The sequence below is a fragment of the Orcinus orca genome, chromosome 17 (genome assembly GCF_937001465.1).
Source record: "Orcinus orca chromosome 17, mOrcOrc1.1, whole genome shotgun sequence".
Lineage (NCBI taxonomy): Eukaryota > Metazoa > Chordata > Mammalia > Artiodactyla > Delphinidae > Orcinus > Orcinus orca.
This window is the reverse complement of record NC_064575.1, coordinates 39,211,884-39,227,381: the sequence shown is the minus strand read 5'-3', so window position 1 is coordinate 39,227,381 and position 15,498 is coordinate 39,211,884. Positions and strand designations below refer to the sequence as shown.

The 15,498-nt window shown below is 40.9% G+C and overlaps 1 protein-coding gene across 1 annotated transcript in view; it reads left to right on the top strand.

The window, feature by feature from the left end:
• The window catches only part of LOC125961815 (metabotropic glutamate receptor 7-like), a 122,223-nt gene extending 116,718 nt beyond the window's left edge, over positions 1–5,505 (top strand). Inside the window, exon 6 of the mRNA XM_049700839.1 lies at positions 5,257–5,505. The gene's annotated coding sequence lies outside the window, so the exon portion shown is untranslated. The remainder of the gene's footprint in view (positions 1–5,256) is intronic.
• Positions 5,506–15,498: the final 9,993 nt, after the last annotated feature.

Sequence of the window (15,498 nt, the reverse complement as noted above, 5' to 3'; positions counted from 1 at the left end):
GACTTAGGTTATCCACAAGAATATCCAAAGAATCATAGGTCTGAGAGTTTTTTTAAGTGGGTATATTTGAGGATGTTTATAAGCTGAGAGAAAGTAGCCAACAGAAGAAGGGTGTAAAGATCTAGGAGAGGAAGTGATTGTTCATTTGTTTTTGAAAAGCTGAACACTCATCGTGTGCCTGGCCCGTTTCTAGGATCTGGGGTTCACACCATCTGTTATCTCTTCCGCAAGGACAGTTCAATTCATCCCCTGGTGAACAGAAGTCAGATTATTCTTTGCATCCCATTCAGGTGTAAGAACTGTTTTGTACCTCTGAAGGGAAGCAAGCTCTATCCTTTGGTCACCTGCTGATGATAATAGCATTGGCTGAGACCTGACCATTTACAACGAAGGCACTTCTGTAGGTAATAAGTTCCAGGAGGGCCCGAACTGAGTATGTCTGTTTCAGCATTTAGCATGGTTTAGCATCTGAGAGGCCGGTACATTATTGGCATATAGTAGACTTAAAAATGAATATTTGTGGATTGTCTGAATGAGTGGATGTGTGTGATTCACATCCTATTTGCAGGTCCTATGCCCTGCAATGGATTTTCAGTGTCAGGTTGTGAAAGTATTTATGACGGGGATTGGCATTGTTCCCTATCTAACGGATAAAGATTACACACGAAAGGACTTTACACTGACATCCCAAAAGCCTCATAGGAATTACTTAACAAAAAAATAAAATTGGATTCTGTATAATTTCTAATTTGTAAGCTGGCCAGAACACTGGTATTTCAGTCAGTCCTCTGGTAGTTCCGATGACGTCCCCATGATCACCCAGGCATAATCAGAATGGCTTTAGGATTTGGGAGCCAAAATGTTCCTCAGTATTTACGGCTTTGCTCGTCCATTTAAGAAAATGGACTATTGAAAAAAATAGCTTCAGACACAATATGGCATTTTATGATTTAGCATGAAATCTGAGAAATATAGAGGTTATCGGAAGCCTGCAATGGTAAAGTTCCCTCTGCTATGGAAGTTATTGTCTTTAAACAAAGATTCTACATCATTAATGCTATATATATATTTTTTATGATATTCAGGTTAATTTCCAATTCTAAGGAAGTAATTGGTTGGTTGGTATGAGAGATGGTGTGGCTTCCAAAGGTGAAAAGTATTATTTTGTTGTAATTTCTGGCTACCTAAGGATGGGAGAGGCCCGGGACACTGCAGTCAGTATATTATGTGGAGCAGGTTATATTGTGGTTTATTTATGAACTTTTACATGTTTATTTTCTTCTTTGCGGTATGCGGGCCTCTCACTGTTGCGGCCTCTCCCGTTGAGGAGCACAGGCTCCGGATGCGCAGGCTCAGCGGCCATGGCTCACGGGCCTAGCCACTCCGCGGCATGTGGGATCTTCCCGGACTGGGGCACGAACCCGTGTTCCCTGCATAGGCAGGCAGACTCTCAACCACTGCGCCACAAGGGAAGCCCACGTGTTTATTTTCTATGCAAGTTTGTGTGCTCCTTTTTGAGTTTTGGTAGATAAGTGTTTTGTAACTTTGGAATACTTGGAGTTATATACATATATATATATATATATTTTTTTTAATGTAGTAGTTAAAGCCGTGGAGAGTGTACTAGTCTACCTAGTACTCCCTGTCGGAATGCCACACTTGAGGCCAGATGCCAGCCTTCCCAGAACATTTGTGGTCTCCTTTCAGTTTTTGACCTGCTCAGATTGAGTCCCTATAGACTCTTCATCAGCTTGAAACCTGATCTTCCACCCCTTCCCTGACCTTGATGGTTACCTTCCTACTTTAGGCCTCAGGTGCTTTAGCTATAAAATGATATAGTTGCCCTTAATTCTAAAGTTTTCTTTCTAAAGGGCTACAATGTGGTGGCTCCTTGAAAATGTTTCTCTTTGCTGGTTTTAATTTTGTAGAGAATTAAAACCCCAGCCACTCTAAAAGACAGTAAGTTACATTGGATCAGGAAAGTGTGCTTTTGTAGTTAGATTAACAGGGATGGAAGATGACTTAATATGTTTTAAGATACTCATGATCCGTTCTCGTGAGAGTCGGGGGAAGAAGGGGAAGAGAGTTAATAAAATACCAAACGACTGTGACAAATTAAGTTCACCAAGATGTAGGTGATTAGTTACTACTTGAATAAGCCACACAAATCCAATTCAAGTTGTCCTTTATTTTTCTAAGAAGGATCCCAGTGAACTGAGTCCCATGTTCAGTGACTCCACGTTCAATGGCTTAGTCTTTAAAAACTGTTATGTTGCTGGAAGCAGAAATATTGCCCATCAGTCCTAATTGATGTTTAGCTATCACGCACATTTGAAATAAATTTATTACTTTGCCTGATCTCAGTGTAATACATTCTAAAGGGGCAAAGAACACATGAAAAGTTATGGAGTCTCCATCTTCTACACTAAAGTGTGCAATAAATAACATATTATTTGGCTGTGAAATTCACAAGCCATAGAAACCACACCATTAGCAATGTATACAGTAGTAAACAGCAGGTAATGAGAATGATATAAAATAAAACAGACTGTGTATGTTGGCACTGCTGCCAATAAAACAATCATTCAATGCATTCATATGCATCTACGCTAGGTAAGCTCTTTAGGGCAATTGCTATGAGTTCTACATACCTGTCAGGATATTATATATAGCCCACTTTCTACGGCATTTATTCAAAGACTCTGAGAAAGCGTTACTCTGGGTAAATTCAGACCTTTTCTCAATATAGAATTTGGTCAACATGCATTCTGAACAGCAAAATTTCACAGTATTTTCCTACACTAATTTCCACCTCAGCAAATGCAGGATTAAGTATAATGGATTATAAGGAGTTAGAAAGGAAAGATGGAAGAAAAGAAGGAAGGTAGAAAAAAGGTGGGTATGGAGTACTTCAACATTTACGTAAAGAGTGGACCTAAAACTAACCTGAGGTTTCCCTGAGCTATTAGCATACGCTATAGAAACTTAATGAAAAATAAAAAAAAGAGCAAGGGAAACTCAAAGATTCTTTGTTTTTTCACTTTACTGCATACACACGTCCACCTTAAACAATCTATATGCTTATATCCAATAAGAGAGCATTGTTTTGCAAGGCTATTTGGGTTCTATCAGCATGTAAAGGTCGGACAACTCAACTTTAGCAGAGTTAGCCTTCAGGTGAATAATTGCTTCTTTCAGGTTGGGAGCATTTGAATTTTCCAGAAATGTTTCCCAAAATATGAAAACTAAAAGAAGGGTCCTAGGACAGCGTCCTTTAGAAGTTTTATAGTATCAAGCCTTTTGGAGGAAGAGAATCTTTGTCGATTATCAACACAATGATTCCAAGCAGGTCAATATTTGCTGACAATATTATATAACAGAACCCACTTCACCTCCATTATACTGACAATGATCTTCCTTACTTCAACCTTGTGCTTCTTAGTAAAGTTGAAAATACTGAGCCAAGAACAGACAGTGACAATGCCAGAGACTCAGATGTACCTATAGGTGCCTTCAGACAACATCAGCCACCCAGGCTAAAGTCCTGGTTTAAAACATCCCAACATGAATGAATCTCAAAAACCATATGCTGAGCAAGTGAAGCCAGATCAGAAGGGCACCCACTGTATTATTCAACTTACATGAAATTGTAAACTGGGCAAAAGTCATCTCTAAAGATAAAAAACAGATCCGTGGTTGCCTTGGGTTGGAGATGGGGATACTTTTGCAAAAGCCTAGGAGGAAACTTTCTAGGGTTTTAGAATTGTTATCTATCTTTATGGGGGTGGTAGTTAAACAAATGTATACATTAATTAAAAGTCACTGAACCGTTGACTAAAAATGTCTGCATTTTATTGTATGTAAATGATACCTTAATAAGGTTGATTACAAAATGAAGCAAAACCAAAACAAAGCAGAAGAAAAACCTCTCAAGACCTCAAAGGAAATACACTGTTTTCTCCCAGGGTACCAGATTGGAAATGAGGCATTGGTCTGTTCTACCCTCAGATTATCCCTAGGATTATCTAGTCTATTTTAAAGCACTAGAGTCCCCTATCAGGAAAACTCACCCCATGTTTAATTACTTTGATTTCTTCTCTGCCTCTTCTCCCAAGACAGTGAAGCCATTCACGGAAGGAAAACCAGCTTTTTCCAACTTTGCATCACCACATATTCTTTCCAAAGCTATTATTTATGGAATGGAATTTGGCTACACTTTGTAAAAATCTAGCTTTTTGGGCCTTACAAAGCTTAACAGTTAACCTATTGCCTCCACTGGAATTTGGAAAAAACTTATTTTGAAAAGGAATAGCTGAGACTTGACATTTTTTGTGTGTGATTTTCTCTTCCCCTAAGATAGAAGTGAGTAGGAATGAGAAACACGTACATAAAGAAAAATAAATTATCTTGCTGCCTTTGCATGGTTATAATTTATAGGAGGCCCTTTTCAACAATAATCTATTATCAGAATCAATAAAATATAATCTCCATGAAGGCCAGGCCAGGATATTTGTCCCTTTTTCAGCAGATTGCAATACAAACCACATTCATGGATATGCTTCTTGATGATCTTTGTAATACTGGAACAGTTGCCCATTTCCTCATGCCTCTTCACCTTAACTTCAACCTGGTTTTTCACCAATGACCTCACATTTCCTTCTCTATCACTTGGTTGTGGGCCTCTTTTCCAACTCCAACTCCAACTCGCATTTCACTCTGTCACCAAAGGAAGACTCACACCTTCCTGCTTTTTAGTCATACCTCAAGGTCATTACCATATTGTGATCACCCTGAAGAATAGCCAGACAATTGTTATTTCAGAGCCATCTGACAGTTTGTAGCTCTAAAAATTAACTAAGAACCGCATTTGTCAAAAATATCCTAGTTTAAGATTTTGGTAATACAGCAACAGTAATTCCGAAGTCATTTATGACAATCAGTGTGGGAAGCACCCTCCTTCTGGAAGATCCTTTGCCATACAATACTCTTTCCCTGTCTGGTAATAAGGAAGAATGGCCGAGGAAAGTAACCTTTTGTGGAAAGAAATACTTGGCTTTGAGAAGGCTTGAAGTTCATACATTTTTCTTGAATTAGATTCCCCATTAATTACTTTATCCACAAAGAGGTAATTATCAGAGTTATGTAATCAATTAAGGAGATGCTACTCCACATTCTTTCAGCTTGTTGACCTTTCTCACTTTATTTCATGTGGCTATCTGAAACATCAGTGATTTACATGCCTTTTTTTTTTGACAGATTTCTCTGTGTGTGTGTCCCCATGATGAAAACATCATTAAAGTAAAATATCATGAATAGACTCTTAAGAAGCAGAGTCTACTGAAAGTCCTGGAAAATATGAAAGCACTAATATTCACAGACAACTCTACACTCTGAAAGTTACTCCAAATTTTGTTGATCTCTCTTTTGTCTAGGAGTTTTTCATATTTTCTACCATGATCATTTGTTAGTTTTATAATTACATAATAAAGGCATTACATCATACAATCTTTTGTTATCCATTGCAGTTTTAAAACTATTCCTTTCCTTGTCCTCAGCAGATATGTCATAGATTACTAGTACACAAGCAAAGACTTTCAACGTAACAGTACTTTATAGTGAGAAGAACTATACTGAGCTATCTCTATCCTAAGACAATGCACTAGGAAAGCACTAGGAATACAGAGACGATCAAGGGGCAAGTTCCTTGCCTTTGAGTATACATGATCATTATAGCAAATGCTTAAATAGCACTTAGTATGTAACTCACCACAGCAGTCTTATTATCCTCCTTTTTAATAGGTGAGCAGAGGAAGCCACAGGGAAGTCATAGGGTAAAGCCAGAATTTGAACCTAGGTAGATTAGTACACTCTCCACGGCTTTAACTACTACATTAGAATATATATATATATATATGTATGTATATAACTCCAAGTATTCCAAAGTTACAAAACACTTATCTACCAAAACTCAAAAAGGAGCACACAAACTTGCATAGAAAATAAACACGTGGGCTTCCCTTGTGGCGCAGTGGTTGAGAGTCTGCCTGCCTATGCAGGGGACATGGGTTCGTGCCCCAGTCCGGGAAGATCCCACATGCCGCGGAGTGGCTAGGCCCGTGAGCCATGGCCGCTGAGCCTGCGCATCCGGAGCCTGTGCTCCTCAACGGGAGAGGCCGCAACAGTGGGAGGCCCGCATACCGCAAAGAAGAAAATAAACATGTAAAAGTTCATAAATAAACCACAATATAACCTGCTCCACATAATATACTGACTGCAGTGTCCCGGGCCTCTCCCATCCTTAGGTAGCCGGAAATTACAACAAAATAATACTTTTCACCTTTGGAAGCCACACCATCTCTCATACCAACCAACCAATTACTTCCTTAGAATTGGAAATTAACCTGAATATCATAAAAAATATATATATAGCATTAGTGATGTAGAATCTTTGTTTAAAGACAATAACTTCCATAGCAGAGGGAACTTTACCATTGCAGGCTTCCGATAACCTCTATATTTCTCAGATTTCATGCTAAATCATAAAATGCCATATTGTGTCTGAAGCTATTTTTTTCAATAGTCCATTTTCTTAAATGGACGAGCAAAGCCGTAAATACTGAGGAACATTTTGGCTCCCAAATCCTAAAGCCATTCTGATTATGCCTGGGTGATCATGGGGACGTCATCGGAACTACCAGAGGACTGACTGAAATACCAGTGTTCTGGCCAGCTTACAAATTAGAAATTATACAGAATCCAATTTTATTTTTTGTTAAGTAATTCCTATGAGGCTTTTGGGATGTCAGTGTGAAGTCCTTTCGTGTGTAATCTTTATCCATTAGATAGGGAACAATGCCAATCCCCGTCATAAATACTTTCACAACCTGACACTGAAAATCCATTGCAGGGCATAGGACCTGCAAATAGGATGTGAATCACACACATCCACTCATTCAGACAATCCACAAATATTCATTTTTAAGTCTACTATATGCCAATAATGTACCGGCCTCTCAGATGCTAAACCATGCTAAATGCTGAAACAGACATACTCAGTTCGGGCCCTCCTGGAACTTATTACCTACAGAAGTGCCTTCGTTGTAAATGGTCAGGTCTCAGCCAATGCTATTATCATCAGCAGGTGACCAAAGGATAGAGCTTGCTTCCCTTCAGAGGTACAAAACAGTTCTTACACCTGAATGGGATGCAAAGAATAATCTGACTTCTGTTCACCAGGGGATGAATTGAACTGTCCTTGCGGAAGAGATAACAGATGGTGTGAACCCCAGATCCTAGAAACGGGCCAGGCACACGATGAGTGTTCAGCTTTTCAAAAACAAATGAACAATCACTTCCTCTCCTAGATCTTTACACCCTTCTTCTGTTGGCTACTTTCTCTCAGCTTATAAACATCCTCAAATATACCCACTTAAAAAAACTCTCAGACCTATGATTCTTTGGATATTCTTGTGGATAACCTAAGTCTCTACCATGCCATCAAACACCTGTCCTCCCAAAAGCCCACATCTGTACCTTGGGCCCAGACCTGTCTACCAGGCCCCTCTAAAGCACTGAAGATGAAGTAAGATCCTCTTGCCACCCCCAATCCCTTTCTACTGTGCTCTGTATCTCTCAAAAAGATGCAGCTGTAAACTGTCACCCACGCTTGCTGCCCTCCCTTTTCTAACTGGTCACCAGGCCTCACCCATTCTCTCTCAGATCTGCAAAACCCGGTCCCACCTTTTATAACTTAAGTGGGACCCTTAGATTACAATTCACCCTGCACCCAATCAACTGCCTTCCACATGGAGGTCCAAGTGAGCCTCTAAACCAGAATTCCATTTCACTGTTCTTTGGTGTTTCCCGCAGCCTTCAGGATAAACATCCAAACTTCTGACAGGACAAACAAGGCGCCTTTCTGTTGGGCCCCACTAAGTTTTCAGTATCGACTCTCATTTCTTTCCCAAACCCTGAGTTCCAGTCCTGTACATTAGTTTTGCCATATTTTCTTACATTTCTCAAACTTCAACACACACTGCTTTCTCCTGCCACCCCAGGAGCTGCTACATATCCTTAGAAAGGACGGCACTTCCTCCAAGAATCCTACCCTGAACTTGCCCTTCCAAGTTTCTGTGCTCTGCAAAGGGGAAAGATGGCGGGGAGGGATACATTAGGAGTTTGGCATTAACATATACACACGACTATATATAAAATAATCAACAAGGACCTACTGCATAGCACAGGGACCTCTACTCCATATCCTGTAACAAAGTGTACGGGAAAAGAATCTGAAAAGGAATGGATATATGTATAACTGAATCACTTTACTGTACACCTGAAACTAACACAATATTGTATATCAACTATCCTCCAATATAGAATAAAAATTAAATCAAAGAAAAAAGAGATTCTGTGCTCTGTAGCAGCAGAACTCACTTCTTCCAGAGCACTGACTCCTGTGCTTGTGTTTACTTGCTGCCCAGTAGAAGGGAAGATTACCTAGGGCAGAAGCATGGTCTCCAGCAGCCCTTGGTTCTGACAACTCATTCAAGTGCCAGGATACTTTACACACACAACCTGCTTAATTAATTCTAAGAACCCACAGAAAGAGTGGTTTTTAATGTCATTTTACAAGTGTGGGGATTGTAGTGCAAAAGAAACCTGTCCAGGCCACAGAGAGCATAAGCTCTGGAATTCAAACCCTAAGCTGCCTTGACACCGGTGCTCTTCCCACTATATATGATACACCTATTGAAAAAAATTTTTTTTTTCCTGAGCCCCGTTTGAATGGAAAGGAAATGAAGCTGGGATATATCCATTTCCTAATCGCTTTGGTGTGTACCAGGCAAAGTCATTCAACAGACCAGGTAACATCTGTGCAACAATTAACGATACTCCAAACTGTGCTAAGTGTTCTACTTTGTAGAGTCTAGAAGCATTAACACAGTGCATCCTTGTAACCGCCACAGAGGCTGGGTCCTGTTAAGCCCACGCTACAGATGAGAACACTGAGACCTTGAAGCCTTAAGGCACTCGGCCGGGGTCACCGAGCTGGCAGGAGTCCTAGGCCGCACGCCCCGTCTAGTGCACGTACACCCGGTCACTGGGCACCGGTTCTAGTGCCCACCCTCCACCTTCAACCATTTAAAACCCCGCTTCTCAGCGCCCACACGAGGGCCCCTGGAAGCGGGAAGTACAAACCTGTCTCGACAAGCCGTGGCTGGAAGAAGCTCTGGATACAGATCAGGGGCACAGGGTGCTCAGGAGTGGCGCCCAGTCTACCCCGCGGAGGCGGTCGGCGTTAAGTCCAGCAGGCCCTCCCTCAGGGAAGCCCGCACGGAGGGCAGAGGCACCGAGTCCTGCAGCGCGCACAGGTCCTCAGAGCGCGAGAAGGAGTCGGCCGTGCTGTCCGGGCGCAGCTTCACCGAGTGATCATGGCCTGAGCGCGGCCTCGGGGACGCTGGCTGCAGACAGGATGCCCACACCCGCCTGTGGGTCCCGGCTCGCCTCCCAGCCCCTCGGGCGCCCGCCGCCCGGCGGCTGCGACCCGGCAGCTGCGGCCCCGCATCGTGCGCAGGACCGGCGTCGCAGCCAGAAGACATAGGGCCACGGGCCCCAGCTAGGCCGAGCCCTCCATGCCGCGCTCCGGAGCCCACGCGCGGCCTGGTGTTGGCGCGAGCATCAAGGCCCTCCCGAGCCGCGGGGTTGCGGCTTAAGCCTCCGGGCGGGCCCGTGGGGGCGGGGCTCGAGGACTTCTGCGCGCTCGCCGTGCGTCCGCACGCAGACCCGCCTCCCATGACGACGCGGCTTGAGGAGCAGCACGCAGACCCGCCTCCCCTGACGACGCGGCCTGAGGAGCGGTGTCGGCAGCTTCGAGACTACGGCAGCGCAAAAGGTAGGAGGTGTGGAGAATTTGGGGTTTCCAAAAAGCGTTTGCTGACTGCTCCAAACAAAAGTGAGACATGGTTGTATCAGTGCATTTTAAAAGTAGTTAAACTCCCGCAAAGTGTCTGTGCTCGCTCCGCCCAGGAGAGAGCGTGAACTCCGTGAGGGACGCAGGAAAGGCTGAGTGAACGTCTGCCTGTGGTCCCTTACCTGGTGCACAGGTGTGTGAATTTCTGCGGAGAGCTCTTAATTTCTGTCGTTTCTGCTGACTTGACACGGTGGTTGGCAAACGGTGACGTGTTCCGTGCATTCAGGACATGATCGTGGTTCCTAATAATCACTTTGTTTTGTCCTGACACCTCCACAGAGAATTTACTACTGAATATCCACTTTAGAGAAGAGAAGGTGAGGCGTAGGAAGTGAAGTGACTGAGTAAGAGGAAGGACTCAGACAATTGGTGTTAGTAAATTAACCCTGCAAGGAGGCCGTTAGCCTGCGGTGGCTCTAGCGATGCGGCCGCCTACTTAAACCAACCAAAATCTAAGCCTGTCAGCGCCTCAGGGTGACGAACAGCGCTGAGGACACCCAGTCACAAACCACCAACTAGGCGTTAAAGCCATAGCAAATCACTCGTTTCCTTGCTTTGCTTCTGCCCTTTTAAAATAAACATCTCTGCAGCTCCTGTGGCTGGAGTGCTCCTCACCTCTTCCGCTTTGTGGTGCCTGAATTGAATCTATTTTTGCGCACATAAAGTGTTAAAATTTTAAATATGCCTCAGTTTGTCTTCTAAGATTGGCCGTAGAAGTTGGATTTGTGTCCAGTTTCTAGAGCAGTGGTCGTCCTCTGGTCAGGCCTTAGGCGTTACGTGTACAATGTTCCTCTTCTACCACCACCTTCTGGATGCCTCCACCCACTACCAGCTCCCATGCATCAGTTCCCCTAGGTGTGGTCAGCAATGGGTTTTACATGCAGCGTGCTCACATTATAACATCCGCAGACACTCCTCCGTCCTCCAGCCAGCATGTGAAGTGAAACATTACCATTCCTGTTGAAGAGTCTCAGGGGTGACCACTTTCCCAAGCACAGCAATTCCCCAGCTGACCCTGGGTAACCACTCCTCTGAACTTGGTCTCCATCAGTGGCATGGATGTCTTTCTATGTAGGCTACAATTTTAAGTATTCTTAAACTGCACATCGTATTCTATTTTGTTTTCTCTTGTTACTTGCTTTATTTAGTGTTATCTTTGCTAGGTTCATCCATGCTGACACGTAAAGATCTGTCTAGTTCGTGTACTTTCCTCGCTACGTAGGATTCCCATGTAGGGAAGTCCGATAATTTATATGTGCATTTTCCTGTTGATGGACATTTAAATTGTTTCGAATTTTAAGTATGAGTTCTTTTTAAAAAAATTTTTATATCCTTTTTAAAGGTTACTTTACATTTACAGTTATTACAAAATATTGGCTATATTCCCTGTGTTGTACAATACATCCTTGAGCCTGTCGTACACCCAGTAGTTTACATCTCTCACTTCCCCACCCCTGTATTGCCCCCTCCTCCCCCTCCGCACTGGCAACCATTAGTTTGTTCTCTATATCGGTGACTCTCCTTCTTTTTTGTTATATTCGTTCAATTGTTGTCTGTTTTAGATTCCATATATAGGTGATATCCTACAGTGTTTCAGAGTTCAAAAGACTCTCACGACAGAAGCCAAAAGGTAAGAGCCATTTTACATTGATAAAAAGCATTTTAACTATGTAGAAGCAGAAAATGAAAAGAAAGAAGTTTGCATTACATTTAATAAAAGCTTAGGGAGATCTTTGTGGTATATTAGTGAACTTATTTGTGGAAATTTAGCCATGTACATTGTGTTGGAGAGGCACCAAGAGTTCAAGGACTCTCACAATTTGAGTACACAATTGCCTTACTTGTAGGCATGGTGGCAGCCATTTACATAACAGTGATTTGGAGGATGTTGTGTTAGTCAGCTCTTGCTGTGATAATGCTTTGGAACAAATCGACCCAAAACTCAGTTCCATAAACAAGAATTTATTTTTCTTGGACCTATTGGCTAGCTGCAGTGGCTCTCTTTTAGACCTCTAGATGGCTGGTTTTGCTCCGTGTTTTGGGTCAGTTTGAGGTCTGTAACACACATGTTCCTCTGGAGCCCAACTGTGAGGCCGCAGCTCCCAGGCCCTGTCTTCTCACAAAGTTCACTGAAACATAAGAGGTGAGCCCAACTGCACAAGCCCATTTAAGGCCTCTGCTGCTCATTGAAGGCCATCATGTCTGCTCACACTTCATTGGCCAAAACATGTCACAGATCTAAGCTGTATTTAGAATATGTGTATTTGTTTAAAGTTGGGTGCCCTCACAGAAGAATATTGCCTTTTGGACAGTGTTACCTTAGCATTTTCATTGGCATTTGCAAACGTGATAAGCGCCGTGTGCACTTTTTCACCTTTGAGAACTTTCTGAAATTGTGGGACCATTTCTATTGGAAAAGAGGAAGGTACACTTTAGAACTCAACTCTAGTTATGGCATTGTTGGGAGAAGAATTAATGAGATAAGGTCAATACAAGTGAAAGATTTGGGATCACATATTCATCATTAACATTAGCATTCTACAGAACATTCCTGGAGAATTGTGATGCTTGCTTTATGTGATTTCTATCATAAATCATTAGAATTTGACCAAGACACTTCAGTGAAACATACATCATACAGCACATCGCATTTTAGTTTTTCCTACCACTCCACAACTTGTCATCAATACTTCACCATAACTCAGAAGCAGAAACAGAAACTGAGTGAGTTCACTGTTAGCAGACGGGCTTCACAAGCAATACTAGTGGAAGTTCTTCAAATGATAGCAGACAGTAACTCAAGCCATAAAAACAAAACAAAGAATGCTGACTAGAGCAGTTGTGTAGGGAATTATAAAAGATACTGTAATTTCAAATTTCTTCTCTTAACAAATTTAAAAAGTAAGTGCCTAACCAATATGACTATATTTGGATTGTTCTCTATATAACATAAAAAAAATCATATATTTGATGATATGGCACAACGAAGGCAGTGAGAACAAAGCTGTGTTAGAATAAAAATGACAGTAGATCATAAGCTGAATCCGCAGGAAGAAAGGAAGAGAACCAGCAATGGTAAATAGATTACCCGACAAACTCAAAAATATTTATTTGCTCAACTTTCTTCTCTAAGCTCTTTGAGAAAATAAGCTTGTGAGAAGTAATTATTATAATATGTTGTTAAGTATGTAACATATATAAATGTAATAAAAACAAAAAAGAGGGGAAGGCATACAGCTCTATAAAAGTACAGTTTCTGTTTCTATCTGGAATGAACCTAGTAAAAATCTGAAGAGATTCTGAGATGTATTCCATAAGCCCTAGTGCAGCCATTACTCAAACAATGTGGTTAAAAATCATTAAAGGAATTACATGTTACAGCAGAAGATATCTACTTACTATAAAAGGAAAATGGAGGAACAACAACAATAACAAAAAAACAAAAACATGAGACATGTAGAAAACCAAAGGTAAAATGATAGACATAAATAAATCCTACCATATCAATAATAAAAACTAAATGTAAATGAATTAAACAGTACAATCAAAAGGCAGATATTGTCGAACTGGGTATTAAAAAAGGTTTTCTATAGGAGACACTGCTTGGATTCAAAAGTCTAATGTGTACAAAGTAAAAGGATGAAAAAATATACCTCATGCAAATAGCAACTGTAAGCATTGCTGAAGTGGCTATACTAATACCAGAAAAAATAGACTTTAAAACAAACAAAAAGGTTACTAGATATGAAAAGGAACATTTTATGATAAAGAAAGGGAAGATACAAAAATCTTTAACATATTTGCCCTGAATAAAGTAAAACCAAAATACATGAAGAAGAAAATACCAAAATCCATGAAGAATTGAAGGAAGAAATAGATAATTGCACATCATTAGTTAGAGGCTTCAGTACTCCACAGTCAATAATGGATAGAACAGTTAGGCAGAAGATCAACAACGATATAGAAGACTTGGACGAGACTATGAATTAACAAGACCTAATAAATGTTTATAGAACACTCAACCAAACAGTAAAATACTCATCCTGCTCAACTACATGTGAAACGTTTTCCAGCATAGATGACATGCTAGGCTGTAAGAGAAGAGATTGAAACCCACATACATTGCTGGTGGGAGTGTAAAATGGTGCGGCCATTTTACAAAACAGCTTGAGAGTTCCTGCAAGTGTTAAACATAGAGTTACCCTATGACCCAGCAGTTCCACTACTAAATATATACCTAAGAGAAATAAAAACTTATGTCTGCACAAAAGCTTGTACGTGAATGTTCATAGAAGCCTATTTCTAAAAACAAAAGGTGGAAATAATTCAAATGACAACCGGATAAATGAATAAACAAAATGTGGAATATCCATACAGTAGAATAGCATTCAGCTATAGAAAGGAATGATCTACTGATCCATGTTACAACATGGATGAACCATGAAAGCATTATGTAAAGTAAAAGCAGCCACTCACAAAAGATCACATATTGTACGGTCCCATTTATATGAAATGCCCAGAATAGCAAATCTGTAGAGACAGGAAGTAGATGAGTGGTTGCCTAGGGCTGAGAGGGTTGAGGAGATTGAAAAAAGCTTGTTAATGTGTAATGGGTTTTTTGTGGGGGGACAGAAATCTAAAATTGGATTGTTGTGATGCTTACACAAGTCTTTTAGTGGTTACACTGAGAACCACTGAATTGTATACATTAAAGTGTTGAAATTATGGTATGTAAATTACATCCCAATAAAGCTGTTAAAATTATGATAATTTTATATTTATAAATTTGAAAATTCATCGAAAATGACAAATTCTTAAAAAATGCAAGCTAACAAGACTAACCCAAGAAAGAAAAAATATCTCAAAAACCTATATCTACTGCAAAAGTTGTTTGTATAATTAAGTACCTTTACAGAAAATGATTTCCAGGGATAAATGGCTTTCCAAGTAAATTGTTCCAAATATTTAGGGAAGAAATATTGGTAATCTTACATAAAAATCTTCCAGGAAACAGAAAAGTATATATTGCTCAAAATATTTATAAGGCCAACATAAGCTTCAGATCAAAACTAAAAAGAATATTACAAGAATAGAATCACAGGCCAGTTTCTCTTTTGAACATGCATGCAAAATGTGTAAACAGAAGCACAAACTGTATCCATGGTATGTAAAACAATCATATATCACAATCAAAGTAGCTTTATTCTAGTAATGCAAGGTTGGCTTAATGTTCAAACATGAAACTGATCCCAGGAATGAATTAGAGTGGGAAAAAAGTCATTTAAAACAGAAGCCTTGGGACTTCCCTGGTGGTCCAGTGGTTAGAACTTGGCGCTTTCACTGCTGGGGCCCTGGGGTCTAATTCCCGGTCAGGGAACTAAGATCCTGCAAGCCATGAGGCAGGGCCCCCCCCGCCCCCGCCAAAAAAAAAGAAAATAAAGAAGACAACCAGGAGAAGCACAAGATCGAATAAACATAACAGATAACAGCTTATGAAAAGTAGGTGAAGATTATAGAATATGCTA